The sequence below is a fragment of the Equus caballus genome, chromosome 5 (assembly GCF_041296265.1).
Source record: "Equus caballus isolate H_3958 breed thoroughbred chromosome 5, TB-T2T, whole genome shotgun sequence".
NCBI lineage: Eukaryota > Metazoa > Chordata > Mammalia > Perissodactyla > Equidae > Equus > Equus caballus.
In genome coordinates this window covers 16,668,126-16,686,339 of record NC_091688.1, presented here as the reverse complement: position 1 = coordinate 16,686,339, position 18,214 = coordinate 16,668,126, and the positions used below count along the sequence as shown (strand labels likewise).

General features: G+C 46.2%; 1 long non-coding RNA gene across 2 annotated transcripts; it reads right to left on the bottom strand.

The window, feature by feature from the left end:
- Positions 1 to 323: 323 nt before the first annotated feature.
- LOC138924022 (uncharacterized) lies at positions 324 to 17,880 on the bottom strand. Of its 2 annotated transcripts, XR_011438489.1 has the most exons (4): positions 17,517 to 17,880; positions 4,187 to 4,410; positions 3,094 to 3,144; positions 324 to 1,603 (listed from the first exon to the last, which is right to left on the bottom strand). It is a non-coding gene; the product is annotated as an uncharacterized lncRNA (long non-coding RNA). The 2 variants fall into 2 exon arrangements; XR_011438490.1 differs by lacking the exons at positions 324 to 1,603; positions 3,094 to 3,144; positions 4,187 to 4,410 and adding an exon at positions 8,409 to 13,437 and having other exon boundaries at positions 17,517 to 17,601.
- Positions 17,881 to 18,214: the final 334 nt, after the last annotated feature.

The window sequence follows — 18,214 nt, the reverse complement described above, 5'->3', positions numbered from 1 at the left end:
CCTTGGAGTAGGTTTATTGGGAGTGAAGCCATATGGAGAGGGTTGACCTTATGATACGACGAGAACAGCCTCATTTCCTGAGTGCCAGGCTCTGTGCTTCGGCGCAGTCCAGGGCTCCCTCATTTGTTTTACCACAACCCTGTGAGGGAGGGGCTAGATCATCCCTATTTTCCAGGGCATCAAACTGGTCACCCAGCTTGTAATTGTCAGTGTCAGGCTTTTGAAGGTCCGCCTGGTTCTGAGGTGCATGTTCCCACCACCACATCATCCTGCCTCCTGTGGTGGAGTATCATGGCCATGGAAATCATATGTGATGGGTTAGGTTTTTCAAGAACACAGACATTTTTATCAAAAAGAGGTCAATTTTCCGAAAGAAAAATTGGGGACAAAGAGGACCAAAGGACGGATGTGGTCACATGCTGACAGATGGGGGAAGACTGGCTCACAATCCCCCGAGACTTAATAACTGTTCTGAACTTATCTCGTTCTTTCCCCCAGGAGTTTGGAGGAAGCAGAGACAATCTTCTCAGTCTCCAGAAGGACCCTCCCCTCACCACCTCCCACTACTCCCCCACCTCTTTCACCAACACACACACACTTCTTAGGTGTGCATTCCCCTGGAGGAACCAACCACCACACTTCTGTGCCTGCTCTTTCCTCCCCTCTGCTTCCACAGTTTCTCCTCCTTGGACACGCACCCACTCTGAGCCCAACACTGAGGGCAGCTCGAGGGTTGGACCACAGTAACAGAGTAACGGAGGTGGGAATGGCGTGGGGCTGGGTGCACTCAGCTGCCCTCTTACACTTCTGACAAGTCTATTCCAAGCTTTTCTGTTTCACTCCCACCGAGCCCCACCCTCTGCATTCTTCCTGACCTCTCAAGCTAGTTCCAGCTGCAAGAACTGAAGTGTGACTGTCACTCCTGCAGCACGAGCTGCAGACCCTAAACAAACAAGTTCAGATGGTTAGATGGTGAGGGCATTAAGTTGGGGGTGGAGGTGGAGCTGGAGGCTGAGGGAGATAAGAGAAACACAAACACAAAAGGGAACTTAAAAGATCTGCCGATGAGCAGACTAGGTTGGAGCCAGAGGAGGAGGTGGGGTGTCCGTGAGCTGGCTTGAACCTTGCCTCGTCTCCTTGGTTTTCTCCCAGCCCTTCTTTTCCCACCCTCGGAAGTCCTTGGAAATCTGCCAGCTTCTGAACAGCGCAGTTTCCATTCTTTAATAGAAATCCCCCTCTTGGCGCCTTTGCCTCATTCTCCTCCTACTCCTCACCTCCTCCCTTTCCCATTTTGCTAAGGAAGCTTTCTGGAGCAAGCTCTGGGGGTGGGCTGGGGGTTGGGGCACAGCTGTGGAGCCACTGGTGGCCTTTAGGCCTATCTCTGACCTTGATTCCTACAGACCTATGCACCTGAGCTACCTCGCCTTTGTGGTTTTCAACTCCCCTCTGTCCTCTGAGAAGGGTAACGGCCTTCCCCAGACGCTGTGCTGGACAACAGGAAGGAGGGCTGGGCCAAGGGGTAGGAAGATCTGAAGGCCTTTGTGCTCCGGTTGCTCAGCTTTCATCCAGGCTTCTTGATGAGACTGAGTTGGGGTAAGGCGATCTACATTTGAAAAACAAATTAAAAAATTTATTCCTCCCATCTACCATTACTAGAGTCACATTTGCTCATGGTAAAAAACTTGGACAGCACAGAAACATACAGAAAAAAAGAAAGCAAAGATCACCCATAATTGGAGAAAACTTCTCCTGGCATTTTGATATATTTCCTTCAACTCTTTGTTCAATGCTTATCTTTGTCTCTATCTCTGCCTGTAACACATGGTATCCACCATTTGATAGCCTGCTTTTTAAAAAAAAATAAAAATTGGGATTCTTTTTTGAGTATTTCCCCATTAAAAATTCTTCCAAGACAATTATTTAATGAATAGATATTTGCCTTCCAAGACTAAAACAGCATTCTTATCTAGGAATTAGTTTTGAATTGGCATTGACAACGTTAACATCCCTGCTGAACACTACGTATGCGCACACTTATCCTATCCAAAAGTTTATCAAGAAGGCAGGTGGATTAAACACCCCTCACGATGAGGCCCAGCTCTCCAGATGGGACCTGTGGGCTTGGGGTGGGGTGGAAGGCTGGGGGTAGGAGGCACGCACAGGGGGATCGTTTACAGCTGCTCATTCCCCCTCTTGAAGCTCCCACGGACCAGAGAGCTTCCTCTGGCATGAAGTGTAAACCGGTTACCTGACAGCTGGACTAGGGCTCAGAACTACGTGGGTGTGTGTTTTGATGCTCAAGCAAGCAAAGTGATTCGAGATGAACTCTGCCAAAACAAAACAGGCTCAGACAAGGGGGTTTTATGTTTTCCTGGGAATGCTGACATTATCCTCCTACCTCGTGGTCTAATTTCGCGGTTCCCTGGGTTGGCCTCAGTTTGGCACATACTCTCGAACAGATGCACCCTTACTGTGGAGATGGTGGGCCGCGTAGCCCCAAAGGCCACCGGCACAGCCTGTGTGTCCAGTCCCCCAGGGGCACAGCTCTTGGCAAAGTTTTGGGTTCTTTGGAGCTAGCACAGGGCACGAGAGCAGTGTGTAGGTGGGAAGGACAGCCAACAGCAGCTGTGAACCCACCTCAAAGAAACCTGACACAAGCTGTAAGAGAGAGTTCCCAAGGAATGGCTCTGAGGGCCAAGTTTCTCAGCTTTGAGAGCCAGCAGCTGGCCTCTGCAGGGACTGATAGCACTGGGAGCAGCAAAGAAGTGAGAGGAAAAGTGAGGGCAGAGGTGAAGGGATGGGAGCCGGGCTTGACGGCCCAAGGGACCGGCTTTCATGCTGGGTGGGGCATCCAGAATTCATGGGAATCACCAGTTTTTAAAAAATAGAATTTAGTATTTCACAAAGAGCATTCATATATTGCCTGGGGGTGGGGTAAGGTGGAGAAGAGGAAGGTAATTAGGACCTCAATCATTTTTAATTATTAGGGCCTGAACAGTTCCTGCATGGGCAGGAAGGAGATGGGAAAGGAGGGAAAGGAGAAAGTTGGAGGATAAAGGGAAAGAAGGAAAAGCAAGGATGGTGTCCACGTACCTTATAAGTATGTATTAAGTGTCTCCTATGTCGTCGGCTCTGTGCTGGAAACTGAGAATATAGAATTAAAACTTTCAAGCCCTGCCTTCAAGGAATAGTGTGCACAGAAAATTTATTCCCTAAACCCCTGCCCTGGTGATTGCTCCTAAAGACCTTCATTGTTTGGATTACCCGGATGGTCCTAGGCTTGTGTCATGTGGAGTCAGAGGCTGTATACAGATTTCTGGGCTCCACGTACCATACTGGTCATATCTACTGGGCTGGCTCCCTAGCTGCCGTTCCTTTATGTCTGCCTGTTCTTTAGGGGGAAACCCAATCTCCATCTTTAGGTGGAATGTGTTCTAGAACCTTGGGGAAGGGCTACGACTCTATAAGGCAAATCAAACAAATGTCCTATGTCTTCATTTAAACAGGGTCTGGCATGTTCATCATTCATTCATTCATTTCTTCATTCAATTTTCAGACCAAGAGCTTACACCTTATTGTTATAGTCATGGTTAAAAAGGATAGACTAGCCATTGCTTTTTCTCAGCACTTCAGTTCTCTCTCAGGGGTGATTGTTCCAAGAGTAGCTCTAGATTGGTTGTCTCTGTGGGAGGAGCTGAGTTCAGAGTCCACCTATGCTGCCATCCTGACTGGGACCTCCTCCTTAGCACTTTATTTATTTATTTTTTTGAGGAAGATCAGCCCTGAGCTAACATCTGCTGCCAATCCTCCTCTTTTTGCTGAGGAAGACTGGCCCTGAGCTAACATCCATGACCATCTTCCTCTACTTTATATGTGGGACGCCTACCACAGCGTGGCGTGCCAAGTGGTGCCATGTCTGCACCCGGGATCTGCACCAGCGAACCCCGGGACGATGAATCGGAACGTGCGAACTGAACCACTGTACCACCGGGCCAGCCCCATCCTTAGCACTTTAAAACACAGGGAAAATTGTTACGACAGCTTTTTTCTCTGGCATTAACTATTTTGGAAACAAGTCGGACCTTATACCAAATTAAGAACGGAGGTAAAACCATTCTTGAATCACTTAAAACTGGGGACTATATGGGCTCAAGGTGAAACCCTTGGTTGAGATTTGGGGACAGACCTGGGAAGCCTGCTTGGAGCTTCATTTTCCTCAGCTTCAAGGTATCCAGTGGCTCATTCCCTGGCAGAATACTGAAGGTGTGTGTGTGATGCTACCGAATCAGTGCTCTGCGCCATCAGCTGCCTTTACCATCCAAGATTCTTGAGAGACCACGCTGCTGTCACGCAAGGCTGGAGTTACAGAGCTGAAGAGGATGCATTCCCTGGCCTCAGGCTGCTCATGGCCTAGGATAGGAGGCAGAAAGCTAAACAACTGATTGGAATATAAAGCAGAATAAAGTGAGTTCTAAATTGTGGAAGAGGCCGTGGGTTGTGAAGACTCAGAAGTGTGGCCGTTCAATTTTATTATAGGGTAGGATTACAGAAAACTTCACAGAAAGAGTATTCATTTCAGGTGGGCCTTCAAGGATAAATAAGATTTCACAGGTAGAAACGATGGATGGACATTTTCCAGGCTAAGGGAATTACGTGAAAATATGTGATGGGTTCCAGGAAAAGTGACTCTTTTGAGGTGACTTGAAAGGAGGGGGAATGCACAGAGTGATAAACTGAAAGTCATAGGAAGGGCATCTGAGGGACCCGCAGGAAGAAACTCAGCAATCTTCCCACGGACGTTCAGGCGGGAGGCAGTGCGGCGCTGTAGGAAGAACATCGTATTCCACATCAGGCACACCAGAGTCTGCCTCTCAACTCTATCTCATTCTTGCTGACTGACCTTGAACAAATTATCTAACATCTTTGATCCTTATTTTCATAATAATAAATTGAAGATAATATTCTTATCTCTCAGACTGGGATGAAGTTTAAATGATATGATGTTCAGAAAATGCCAAACAAGTGCACATGATGGATAGGCTCTCATTAAATGTAGCCCTTTCTCTTACCCCCTCCAGTGGAATAATTTAGGAAATGTAGTTGTGCATGAAAGGTTTTCCATACTGTCACTCATTTTACAAATAGTTATTGACCACCTACTCTGTGTTACGTCCTGTCCTAGGTGATGCAGGATATCGAAGAAGCAAGCTCTTAAAGAGAGAATAATACAGTTGAGGGGATGATACGCAAAGATGTCAAAGGTTAGGTAATAGTCTGAGATAACAAGCCCAGAGCCTTCATAAGGCTGTCTTCGACTGATGAAGGGACGCGTGTGCAGACAATGAGTGCTGTGCGTGAAGTGCTGGTGGACACAGAGTCGGGTGAGGTTGCTGAGGGCTGGTGGGGGTGGAGGCTGTCTAGAAAGGAGTCAAGGAACAGAGGAAATGTGAACCAGACCTCAAACATGGTTTTAGCATTTGGAGAAGCATAGGGGAAAGGGAGATTTGTGCTAAGTGGTAAAAACCCAGCCATGGAGCAAGGTGAGCACAGGGTACAGTCTGTAGAGGTGGGGTTCTGGGAGGTAGGCTGAGAGGCAGATGGAGGCCAGATTATAGAAAGCACTGGGAGGCAGACTAGGGACTTCAGTTTCCATTCTAGGCAATGTCTTTTTCATTGTGTGCTCTAGGCCACATGGATCTGTCCCCACCCACACCCTGCATTTTTTTTATGCCACTTATTCTCTAGCATCTATATATTGCCACGTATATTTTCCCTGTTGGATATATGTCTCGCACTGTGCCCTAAGCAGTATTGTAAATTTCATAGGACAGGTCACATACAGATTTCCTAACTTGGTATGACTCAGTGTGAAGCATACCTTTGAAGCTGAGAGATAAAGAAGGTTGGGGTGGGGATACCCGTGGAGAAGCTGGGATCCGACTGTTGTGACAGCTTGTACGACAGGAAGTCCCCGCCACTGCACGGGCACTATAATCAGCATGTTTGAAGTCTCTCTAATGTTGATTTTAGCCAGGATGGTTCTTGGTGTTGCCTTGATGATTTGGACCTCTAGTTTGAGCAAAATCTCTATAGACCATATCTGATGTGCTTGCCATCTATTAATACAGAATCCTCAAATATCAGTGGAGGGGATACTTTTCTGCTGAAGAGTCTTAGCCCTTCCAGATTCTTTTGGGTTTTGGCTGTTTGAGCTCCTTGACTTTCCTGAAGAAACAAACCAAAGTCTGATCATTTAACAAGAGAACTGCTGTGGGCCCCTAATCCCTTACCTTCTACAGATCCCTATCCTTTGCTATTCCCAGCAGCCCTTTCTCAGCTTAATCCCAAGGAGGAAATCAACCAGGAACCTTGGGAATCAGGTGACCGAGGGCAGAAAGCAAGAACTGGTTTGAGCAAACAGAGCCTGCGTGGATGTTTGCTTTGGTTTAAAGAGTTACTGGGGACAGCATACTAACCTTTTGTTTTGCTGGGAGCTTTACTTTCCCGGTAAATAGCTGTTTTGGAATAGCGATTTCTTTATGTGACCCATCAGATTCTTAAAATAGACCTGACTCTCTTCTCTGTGGATCAGCCAGGATGGCAACAGTGATACCTGGGCCACTGGCTCCACTCACATGCCAGGACAATGACCAATCAGGAGTGCACGCATTCCTGGTCTACGCAGGGCACAGCGATTCGTTCATCTCACTGCCTTTTGAAGCCATACCCTCTGGTGGCCCTGACCACGACCAAGTGGTAGAGTCCTCACACGAGTGTCTGTCGTCCTAGACACTGCTGGAGTGGGGGTGAATATGGGACTGGAAATAGACCATATATACCTAGTGGTTCCTATAAGGAACAAGGGCAAGGTCTCCCCTTCCCAACCAGAGGCTGCTCATGCTGTTGTGGAAGGGAGTGTGTAGGTAGTTTGTTGATTGCATCACAGCTTAGCCCTCAAGTTTCCGCAGATGCTGACTATCTCAGTTTAGTTTTTCTTTCCTCCTCCCCTTATATATATTTTCACTGGAGTAAGACTAGCTCTTTACCGACACCCCAAGTCACATACATATATGCACCTTCTTCCAGTTCTTTCCTCTGGCCTATGTTCCCCATGTTCACGCTGTTCTTTTCTCCTATGAGTCCTTCCCTTTCCTCTGTGTCTATTCAAATCCTTCTCATCCTTCAAGGTGTAACACAAACCTACTTCCTCCATTCAATCTCCCCCAAATGTTCCCTCATCCTTCCTCATAACTGGCCCTGGATCTTGTCTCCTTGTATTATACATGTCCACAGAGTCTGCAAACTCTGGGAGAGCAGAGGCCATGCTGGATTCTTTTCATGTTTTGCCCACATTACCTAAAATAGCTCTCATTCTCTAGATCACTTATCTCCCCCTTATCATTCACTTTTGAAGTGCCCATAGCTACTTGCACAGTTGATGATTGATAAATGCTTGCTGATTGGTTGATTTATCCAGAGTTTATATTAATGAGAAGAAAATAATCATTAAAATGACAAAAGGCTCAGCATAACCCATGAGGCTTATTTTGGATCCTTGAAAACGAGCATGTCTAAACACAGAATGGCTTTTGCGTGCATTTCTTTTTCATTTAGCTGCCGACCAAGGGAGTCTGACTCTAGCCTCTCTTATGTTTAGTCAGAACAATTCAAATTACTAAACATTAAATGAGCATCTGCCAAGAGCACTGTGCTGGATCCTGGTAATGGGCCCTGAGGCCCTGCTCCTGGAGAAGAGAGTCAGAGGCCTTTATTAGTCACCAGTCTCTTATTTCCTTCTTAGCCCTAATGGGAAGTGACCAGTATAGCTTAGAGCAGTAGCCACGGGCTATTTAGCACAAGGCAAAAATAGAAAAGGAGTTCTGAGGAGTCAGAGCTGGAATGAAGGCCTTCAGCTTCCAAGATCACGGACTGGTTGATTCTCAGAGTAAATACCGTGGCCTGGGGTGACTTAAATGACTAATTATGCAAGTGGCACAGCAGTTACCAGAACCAGATGAGACCTCTAAGAGAAGGCAGCCAGCCCAAAACTCTTGCTGGGAAGCACTCAAACCTTCAACAGCCATGGAAACAAAGTCAGCAAAGATCCTTGAGAAGAGCTAAATTTAGCCAGGTTGCCTGAGGTGCTTGAGGGCATGAACTTCAGGGAAAAAAGTGCAAAGGAGGACCACATATCTGCCAGGAAGAGAGACCAGAAAAGACGGCACCCATGCTGGTGAATCACAGCGAAAGAGGGAAATCTCCCCAGTGCTGACCGGTAGCAGCTGCCGAGCCATATCCCAGTGTGTGGGGGGAGGTGGGGGAGGGGGTGGGAGGAGTCGTCTTGAACTGAGGCGCTGGAACCACCCTGGGGATTTACAGAGAACAGAAGACCAGGAACCACATCAAGCTTCCATTACTTCCAATGACTTACAGCAATGTCATGTTTTCCCAGAGACCCAGATAAACAGCTAAGAGTTACAAAAGCATGTCAGCTCATACCCAATGATCAGAACGTGCAATGCCCAGGGTGCAATAGCTTGGTGACATCAATGTGGAATCCCACCTACTGGGGGCCCACAGAGGAAAATGCTGAGATCATTCTCAATCTGGACAACGTGTCTAATTTGCAAGGAGTTGGAGGAAGCCAAGATGAAGTGTTATCTTGCCCATTCCAGGGTGGCTCTCAAGGGTAAGATGAGCAGCAGGAAGTAGGAGGTGAGGGAGCATTTGTTGAGTACCTATTGGTACCTTTTGGTAAATACTATCTCATTCAATCCTTTGAGGCAAGTATCATCCCCACTTTATGGATGAAGAAACTGAAACTCATGGCGTTTCATAACTCTCACAAGATCACATTGATAATAATACTAAAGTCAGAGTTCAAACGTAGGCTGCCTAGCCCCAAAGCCTCGGCTCTTTCTTCTCCGCAGCAGTGTTTTCCAGCTCTCTCTATTCTCTTAGGGTCTCAAATCCCAGCCAGGGAGAGCCTCGAGGGAGGGCCTAGTGTAACTGACACGGGAGGAGATCAGGAGCTCCTTGCTCGTAAGACCTCCTGGATCTTGGTCCAATCAAAAGCTCACAATCAACCAACACCTCTTCTAGGCCAATGCAACACTTTCCTCCTTGGAATTTCTATTTTTCTCCAAAGTGACATTTCTCTGAGAAATACATTTAACTAGGTGAAAGGTGGATGTCATCGCCTTTTCCCCTTTGCTTTTAGCATATGATAACCTTTCTGGTTACGTCCCAGTCTCCTTGGCCTTTGCCCTCAGCACAGAGCAAGCTCATATTTGCCCAGCCTTTATCCCACATGGCTCTGAGCAGCAAACACTCTGATCTGGACTAAGTCCATTTAGCAGAGGGGTGGGGGCCTTCTACTGACCCTTCCAGGAAACATCTGTCCTCCCCAGGTTCCCTGGGGCCTCTGCTGGTGGCAACAGTCTAGGATGGGGGCAGAGTGGGCAGAAGCCTACTTTGTTGCAGGAAGTCCGGAAACGGTCACACCAGCTTCTCCAGCCTGAACCTCTAATCCTCTGCTCACCCTTAGATCCTCCCACTTCCTTCCTTCTGTCACTTCAAGCATTGGCTACACAAGCTTGTAATATGTTTAACGAGAAAATAAGCAATGAGGCTCTCATTCCTCAGTTCAAGACATATGAGACAGTTATTCAGAGACAGGCGTAGGTTCCAGGAGCTCCTTGTCTTCTTTACTGTTCCTGTCCTAAGGCTGGTGTTCCTTAGGATTTTGTCTTGGGTGTCTTCTCTCCCCTGTACTCATTCTCCCTGGGCTATCTCATTCTTCAGTATGACGGCAATCATCACCTATATGTCAATGACTCCGAAGTCTCTCTTCTCAGACCCCAGCACCCACTTGTCCGCTAGACTCATCTACTTGGAAGTCCCTCAGGATACAGTAGCTGCTCAATAAGTAACTGTTGACTTCATGGACTATCTAAACCCTGACGGTTGGCGGCGCAGGCAGAGGGAAGCCTCTGACTTGTTGGATTTACAGCTCCCCTTTCATCGCTATTGTTTTGTGAAGCAGTTCAGTGGTGGAAGGATCACAAGCCTCAGAATTACAACTGTGTTCGGATCCCGACCTTGCTTTAACATTTATATGTGCTTGGGGATCTGAAAGCTACAAGTCAAGCTCTGACATAGGCAGTCTGGAGTCCCCCCCAGGAACCTAGATGTGGTTCTGATGCAAGTAAGCTGGACAGCTTTGGGTGAGGCCCTTTGCCTCTCTCGGTCTCATGAGATAGTTGAACTGGATAATTTTTAAGTTTTCTTGAACATTTCTGTTTCAGTGTGAAGCATTCTAGCCCCTCTGGGTAGGATGGGGCTTTCAGACTAACCAGCTCATAGTTCTGGCTGGGAGGAGATCCTAGAAATCTCAGCAACTTGGCATGTTTCATTCTGTTTTTCTATAGTTCTGTCTAGACCTCTCTGAGTGAGGCTGAGAGCCAATTTTTGGTTTCAACACTCAAAATTCAGACTTCTGTCGTAACAGGTGTGCAGGTAGCTGTCTTAAAGATGAAGGTGAAAATATCTCCATCCCACATAGACACATTTTTGTCTAACTCGTCCACTTTCCTTCTTCCTGAAACATGGCCTGGCAGAAGCAGCTGTCACCTGAGCACACCGGGCAAGTGTGTGTCTGCAGCAGTGACTGCACAGGTAACCGTGACTCCAGCTTGAAAAACTGCCAGATGCACGAATGATGCATCAAAGCGAGTTGCTATCTTTCCACGTATTCACCTCGGTAGGTGCATGGTTCTTTTAAAACTGTGTGGGGGCTACTATTTATTTCTGATGGTAAATTAATTACATTTTTATCAAAGTGACATAGACCCTGATTTTAAACAAGTCAAATGTGCTAAAAATACTTATCAACACAGCTGCCCAGTAGCCTCGTGACCACCTCCCCCATATCCTGCTCCTCAGAGGCAACTGCATTCAAGTCTTTTGGCTCTTGTGATATGCACTTCCATATTTTAATTTTATTTATTTATAAACTGACTGTGATAGTCAAATCCTTTGAGTATACTAATAATCTTTTTTTGGTTTTTTTTTTGAGGAAGATTAGCCCTGAGCTAACATCTGCTGCCAATCCTGTTCTTTTTGCTGAGGAAGACTGGCCCTGAGCTAACATCGTGCCCATCTTCCTCTACTTTATATGTGGGACGCCTACCACAGCATGGCTTGCCAAGAGGTGCCATGTCCCAATCCGGGATCCAAACTGGCGAACCCCGGGCCGCCAAAGTGGAAAGTGCATACTTATCCTCTGAGCCACTGGGCTGGCCCCTCCATATTTTTAAAATAATGTGCTTCTACTGCTATCACTTGATTAATAATTTGACACAAAAAATTTTACTATAGATGAGGTTCTAGATTTCTTGACCCTCTTTTTCTCCTCTCATACTTTTAATTTCTCCAGTAGGAAATTTAAAACCATATTCAGTGTTCGGAGTACTACGGTCATTGAAAGATTGTCTGTGCTAAGCCAAGTAGTGGACTATGATTTCAACCTTTTGTTTTTTTGGGTAATTTATGACTGCCTACTTCCTCCTCCTCCTCCAACTCCTCCTCCTCTTCCTCTTCTTCTTCTATCAGTTATCTTTGTATCTAGGGCTAAATTCCCCTACACTATTCAACATCCCACCTCCCTTTTTTTTTTGAGGAAGATTAGCCTTGAGCTAACATCTGCTACCAGTCCGCCTCTTTTTGCTGAGGAAGACTGGCCCTGAGTTAACATCTGTGCCCATCTTCCTCTACTTTATATGTGGGATGCCTGCCACAGCATGGTTTGCCAAACAGTGCCATGTCCACACCCGGGATCTGAAATGGCAGACCCCGGGCCGCCAAAGCGGAACGTGCGCACTTAACCGCTGCACCACCAGGCCGGCCCTCAACATCCTCTTTATATAAATTTCCACGTGATCAAACCAGGTGTCTGCTGGAGGTAAATTCGCATTCTTCTTGACACCTGCTACGTGTCCAGCTCCATTTTTTTTCCGCAGACCTTCCTCCTGGAGCCTCTGTCTTCCTGCTCCTCTTTGGGTTTTCTGCCCAGGCCTGCTGCAAACCTGGCCCCATGGGACTCCCCTTCACAGTCATCCTGAGAATTTCCCTCATCTTTCTCTTATGTCGCATCTTCTGTTTCTTGGATCCCATGCCTTCCCCTTTCTTGGTTTACATCCTCATTTTCTTGGGGGCACATTCTCTAAGAATTCCTGAGAAAAGGCACCTAGGCAGTAAGTATTTTGAAATTTTGCTTGTACGAAAATGTCTGTATTCTTATGCTCACATTTAATTGGGACCTTTAGTTGGGATGAGATAAAAGTCATTTTCCTTCAAAAAGATTTTTTTTTGTCCACTAGCTTCTAGTGCTGATGATGAGAAGTCTACTGCTGTTAGTCTCCTTTTCTCTGTCTGTCCCCTATTTTTCTCCCCAGAAGCTTTTGTTCATCCCTAGGATGTTAAAATTCTATGGGTAGAGTCTTCAGTGTTGATGTTTTTTTATTCATTATGCTTTCCACTTGACGGGCCTTTTGAGTCTGGAACTTTGTGTCTTCAATTTCTTGTATTATTTTTTTGATCGTGTCTTCTCTATCATTTTTCTCTGTTTTTTTTTTTTTTTCTTTCTGGACCTATCATTGGTCAGAAAAATAACTCCCTGTATTGATTCTCTGATTTTTTAATCTTCTTATCCATCACTTTGCACACTTTTTTGTGCCTTTTGGGAGGTTCCTTCAACTTTATTTTTTACGTCTTCCGCTGAGCTTATTGTATCTCTACAATCAACTTTGACTATAAAGCACTTTTTCTTATTCTCATGGCTCCTTTTGTTGTTGCTTTTGCATCTTATTCTCTTTTCATGGATATAGTCTCTCTCCTGTCTCTCTGAAGATACTAATGAGACTAATTACACCTGCCCGTAGTCCTCTGCTTTCTGGATCACCTCTGCTTCTTCCAGGTTCTTTTATTACTATTTGTCATCATCTCCATCTTTCATGTTGGAGGGTTTTCTTAAGTATCTGATGTTTCCTGGTTGTCTGTTCTTATTTAAGAGTGAGGTTTGTCAATTGATGGGCTACATTTTAGGGTCCTCAGGTAGCAGGTGGGCTTTTTCACATACAGCTGGTCACATTTGGCAGGTCAGAAAATGCAGTACGAGGGCCAAGTCTCTGAAACAGGGATCAGGGTGGCGTTACCTCACCATTAGTATGTAAAGGTTCAATGCTTTTGCCTTTTCGTTCAGGGTGACTTGTTTTTGTTTCATTCTTGAGCTTTAGAAATCATCAAAGGGATTAATAAGTGATTACCCTTTGCGGTCATTTAAGATGCTGTCTAAAACTTAGAACTGGATGTGAGGTTGGAACTTCAGCTCATTAAGCCTGAAGAGCGCCCTTTCTGGAGATGGGCGTGAACAACCAGCTGGAAAAAATTAAAAGAAAGATTTCTTGGATATTATGACTACCGACAAAATTGAGATTGATGCAATTGTACCAACAAGAGTGGGACTACTGCACAGATAAAAAATCCTAATGTTGTATGATCTTTGTGTTTGATTTTCATGGGAGCAGCTGCTTGCAATATCACTGTATGATTACTATTGTTGACTAGGAAACTATCTGCAACAGGACAGTCATGAGGGAAAAGAGAAATTATGGACAACACTGTCTGTAAATTACTTGAAATGTCTTTTCTGTGTTCTCAAAACTAAGAGTTTTCAGATTTTCAGTGAAAGGTACCAGATGTGTGCTCCCTCATGATTTGCCTGCAAATTCATCAAGGGGAATGCTTTTCTCTCTTTCATCTGTTCATTTGTTTATCCATCCAACCACCTATCCTTATCCTACCTACTTGTCATGATCAAGTCTAAGAAGCTTTGCTCAACTATTTCATTCTACTGATTTCTCCTGCAGCATAGCTATTGGCATCATGCATTCTAGCTTGTCATAGCTTAAATTGTCCTCAGGTGTGGTCACAAACACGTATCTCCCCAGTGCTAGGCAGATAATGTAATTGAAGTCTTCCCCATGAGTCAGCTAATAGAGAGTTCTGGGGACTGGAGTGAACTGGAGAATGGATGCTCTCAGTAATGGGCAGCCACACCTTTGCTCCAGTCAATTGCAGCCTGGTAGGAATGCAGGTCAAGGGTCATATATCTTCTAGTTTTTCAAGAGAAGCCAGATATCCAGGTTTTTATGTAGTTTTTTAAAATGATGTTTCAGTTTTACAAAAACACTCTGTAGGACAAACACAGTGGGTGTTTCACTCTGTGGGTTCGCAGCCTCTGACACGAGTTTTCTCTCTCCATGAAGTGATGAGCTTCTTGAGCTCATTCTTTCTGAATTCCCCACATCAGATCATGCATTAACCAGCATGCATAATAGGTGCCTGATAAATGCCTGTCCAACTTTCCAGAACACCATATCCAGGCCAAGCAAATTTATTGCCTCAGCTGACTTCCTGTAGCTTGTAAGTGATACATAGAGAAATCTTCCCCTAAAATTCACATATGTATTAAAGCACCTTGCTCTTGCTGCCAAATCTGGTGGGTCTTGATGCATTTGCCTGGCACGTGTAAATGAGATATTAAGGTGTTATCTGCTATCTGTACATAAAACCCTCCCTCAACATTGCATTCCTCTGTAGCCACCACTAATAGTGTAAACTCCCTACCTCTTCTTCATCATCTCATTTGCTTCTACTCATCCTTCCACATAGACCACTCCCCAGAGATCACGCTCAGTAACGAGGCCACCAGTGACCTCTTTGCTGTTGCATGCAGTGGTGCTACCCAGCCCTGCCCCTCCTCTTACCTGACTTGAATCAGCCTATATCATTTGATGCTGTTGATATTTCCTCCTTCTTGAAACTCCTTCATTTCTTAGTCTTTGGGGCTCTATTCCCTCCTGAACTTTCTTCAATCTTCCTAGATACTCCTTATCAGGGTCCTTTTCCTGTCCAATCCCTAAAATGCCAATTTTCTGCAGGGTCATTTCAGGCCCGCTCCCCTCTCCCTCCATGCATTCCCCTTGGATAACCTTATCTTCCCCCATGACTCCTCTCCCCCCCAACTCTGCCCCATGAGTGCCAATGACGCCCAGTTCTACCATCTCCGCTCCAGACTCATCTCATCAGCTGCCTTCTGGCAGTGTCTGTCTCCATTGATACTTCGAACTCACATGTCTGAGGCTGAGCTCATCACTGCCACTCCGCCTCCGCTGCTTCTCTTCCTGCATCCCTGTCCTTTGTGAGCGGCATGCCATCCATCTGGTGGCCCACACAGGAATTCTGAAACTCCCTCCGAGTGTCGGATTATCCAATAAACATGAAAAAGTGCATGCTTGAAACACCCACAAAACCAGGGTGCCAAAAAAGTATTTGGAGGGAATTTAGAACTTAAAATAAAGCCTAGAAAAAACCAGAAACTTTTCGGTATTCCTTACACCTAATTTATGGCTAGACGCTACTTTCATTTTGAATGATGTATATAGGAGGGTGAGTGGGCCTAACCTTTTCAGGGCTTAGGATCACTAAGTAAGCTCTTGCTACAGCCCTGGTCACCCTCAGCCCCCAGCCCTCCACACACAATTGGTTCCTAAGCCCTGATGTTTTTGCCTCATTGACAACTGTTGAACCAACTCTAAAGCTATCTTAGGGCCTTTGCTGTCTGCTACCTGGATTGCTACAGCAGACTCTTAACTAGCTCTCCCTTCCCATCCACACTTCACCGAGCTTGGTATCTGCTTCCTGTATGTCACTCTCCTTCCTAAAATCTTTCCATTGCTGCTTAGTAAGTTCAAGGGCACTACTCAGCCTAGCTGACCAGACCTGCATGCCCTGCTTCTCCTCACTCGGCCTCCTCACCCCCGTGCACTACTTCAATTCTAGCCTTCACTCTAGACTTCCTATGCTTACTTCACCCCCTGCAGCCCCAATGGCCCCCCAGCTGGGGAGACGGCTGTGTGAGGAGTGAAAGGAAAGACACGAGACTCTAAATCTATGGTCTCCAGAAAAGAACTCAATGCCCCTTCCATCTCCCCGCACTGCCCATCTCTTAAAGCTTCTAAAGGAGGAATAATCAGACATACAGTGGTGGACTTCAGCCAAGAAATCTTTCCCTTCTGCTCCTGGGATTATCTTTTGGTCATGGCTTTTGCCCATCAAATGCAGGTAGATTCATTACTGGGGCCACATGCAGAAGAGGGCCATTGTCTTCTTTCTCTCAATGCTCTGCTCATTGGGAGCATCTTCACGTCACCAGCCACGAGCCAGCCTCTCAGCTGACAGAACCCGTGTCTGCTGTAAACAGGATCTGGGAGAACGCTCTGTGCACCTCCGGTCAGGGCTCAGCCTTGGCTGGGGAGGATGGCATTACTCACTGGAGCCCCATCCTCTCCTCTCCCCAACATTGTTTGCCCATTTTCACCAGGGGGCTCAAATGAGCTTGGAGGGAGGAGGCAGGAGAACACAGAGGAGTGGGCTGTTTGTTTTCTTCTTTGTGTTAACAATACAACATCTGTTCCCCAGCCTGGCAGCTGGACCAAAGTGAAATGATGTGAGCATTCATTGCCCTCTGGATCAGGGGGTGGGAAGTGGGAGAAGGAAGGAGGGAGGGGTGCGATGTGGGCCAAAGCTGCTGTGAACAACAGCAACAGCAACAATAATGAGAAGAGCTTCAACACCGCTTAGTAGGCGGGCCCACAGAACCCACAGAGCTGGGTTACTTGATGTTCCAGCTGATCCACATATTGTAACCAGTGCACTGAACAGTGATCTGTGTACCTTTTTAAAAGAATCACCCAATTAAAAGGACAGTGTTTACCTGGTAAATATCTATTTTGGCTCATGCACTTTGATAGAAAACTTTATTTACCTACTAGCGAGGCTGAGGGGGTGAAGCTGAGACAAGTAGAGTGAGAGTAAAATGTAAAATGAGAGCTAGAGCCAAAACCAAAATCAGAGTTGGAGAGAGGCCAGTCAGGGGAAAGAGGGAGCCCCCTGATCCTGGTTTTCCTCCTCTTACTCCTGTTCCTTCTCATTCTATGATGTCTAATGTTGACGTGCTCCAGAACTCAGTCAGTGGGCCTCATCTCCTTTCTACACTCACTTTCAAAGATTTCATCTAGTCTAATGACTACACGTACCGTCTAAATACTGCCCACTCCCAATTTATTTCTCCAGCGCAGACCTATCCCCGGACTTCCGGCCTCATCTACTCAGTCTCCTGATTATAATCTCCAGTTGGATCTCTAAAGGCATATCCAACTAAGCATCCCAAAATGAGATTCTGATGCCCTCCATCCTCTAACCTTGCTCATCCATAGTCTTCCTCTTCTCGGCTAATGGCAGCTTCATCCTTCCCTGACTCTTCTATTACTCACATCCCACAAGATAGTCGGCAAATCCTGTTGACTCTGCCTTCAAAATGTATCCCAGAACCCAGTCACTTCTCCTCCCCTCGACTACTTATCACCCTGCCGCAAGCCCTCGTTAGTGCTTACCTAGATTATTACAGCAGCCTCCTGGCTGCTCTCCTTCCGCCTGTGCTGTTGCTCCCCGCTGTCTGGTCTCTTCTCAACAAGGCAGTCAGACGGGTTTGATAAAACTGTAATTCAGGCTAGGTCACTCCTCTGCTCAAAACCCCAACTCCCCTTCTCACTCAGAGTAGAAGCCAAAGTTCCTACGATGGCCTACAAGGTTCTTTACAACATGGCCTCCTATTAGCTCTCTGACTTCTCACACAGTTAACTCTGCTTCAGCTTTGCTGGCCTCCGTCAATTTCTAGAATATGCCAGGCATGCTCCCAGGCCTCTTCCGGACTGCTCCCCTCTGTGATTTTTGCCTGTCTCACTCTCTCATCTTTCTGCCTTTACCTCAGTGTTTCCTAATTTCCTTTCTTAGTTTATTTTTCTCCACGACACTGATCTCACCTAACAAGTTAGATAGTTTCCTTATTTATTTTGCTCACTGTCTCCTCTCAAAGATGATGCAAGCTGCATGAGGGCAGCGGTTTTCATCTGTTTCATACTCTGCTGTACCCCCAGCACCTAGAACAGTGCTTGGCACAGAAAGGGCACTTAATAAATATTTGATGGATGAATGAATGAATTGATGAATGAACAGTAAGCGGATGCATGAGCTCTGCTCTTGTGTATGGCAGAATGGCTAGCGGTTCATCCCACACCCTCTGCTTCAATGA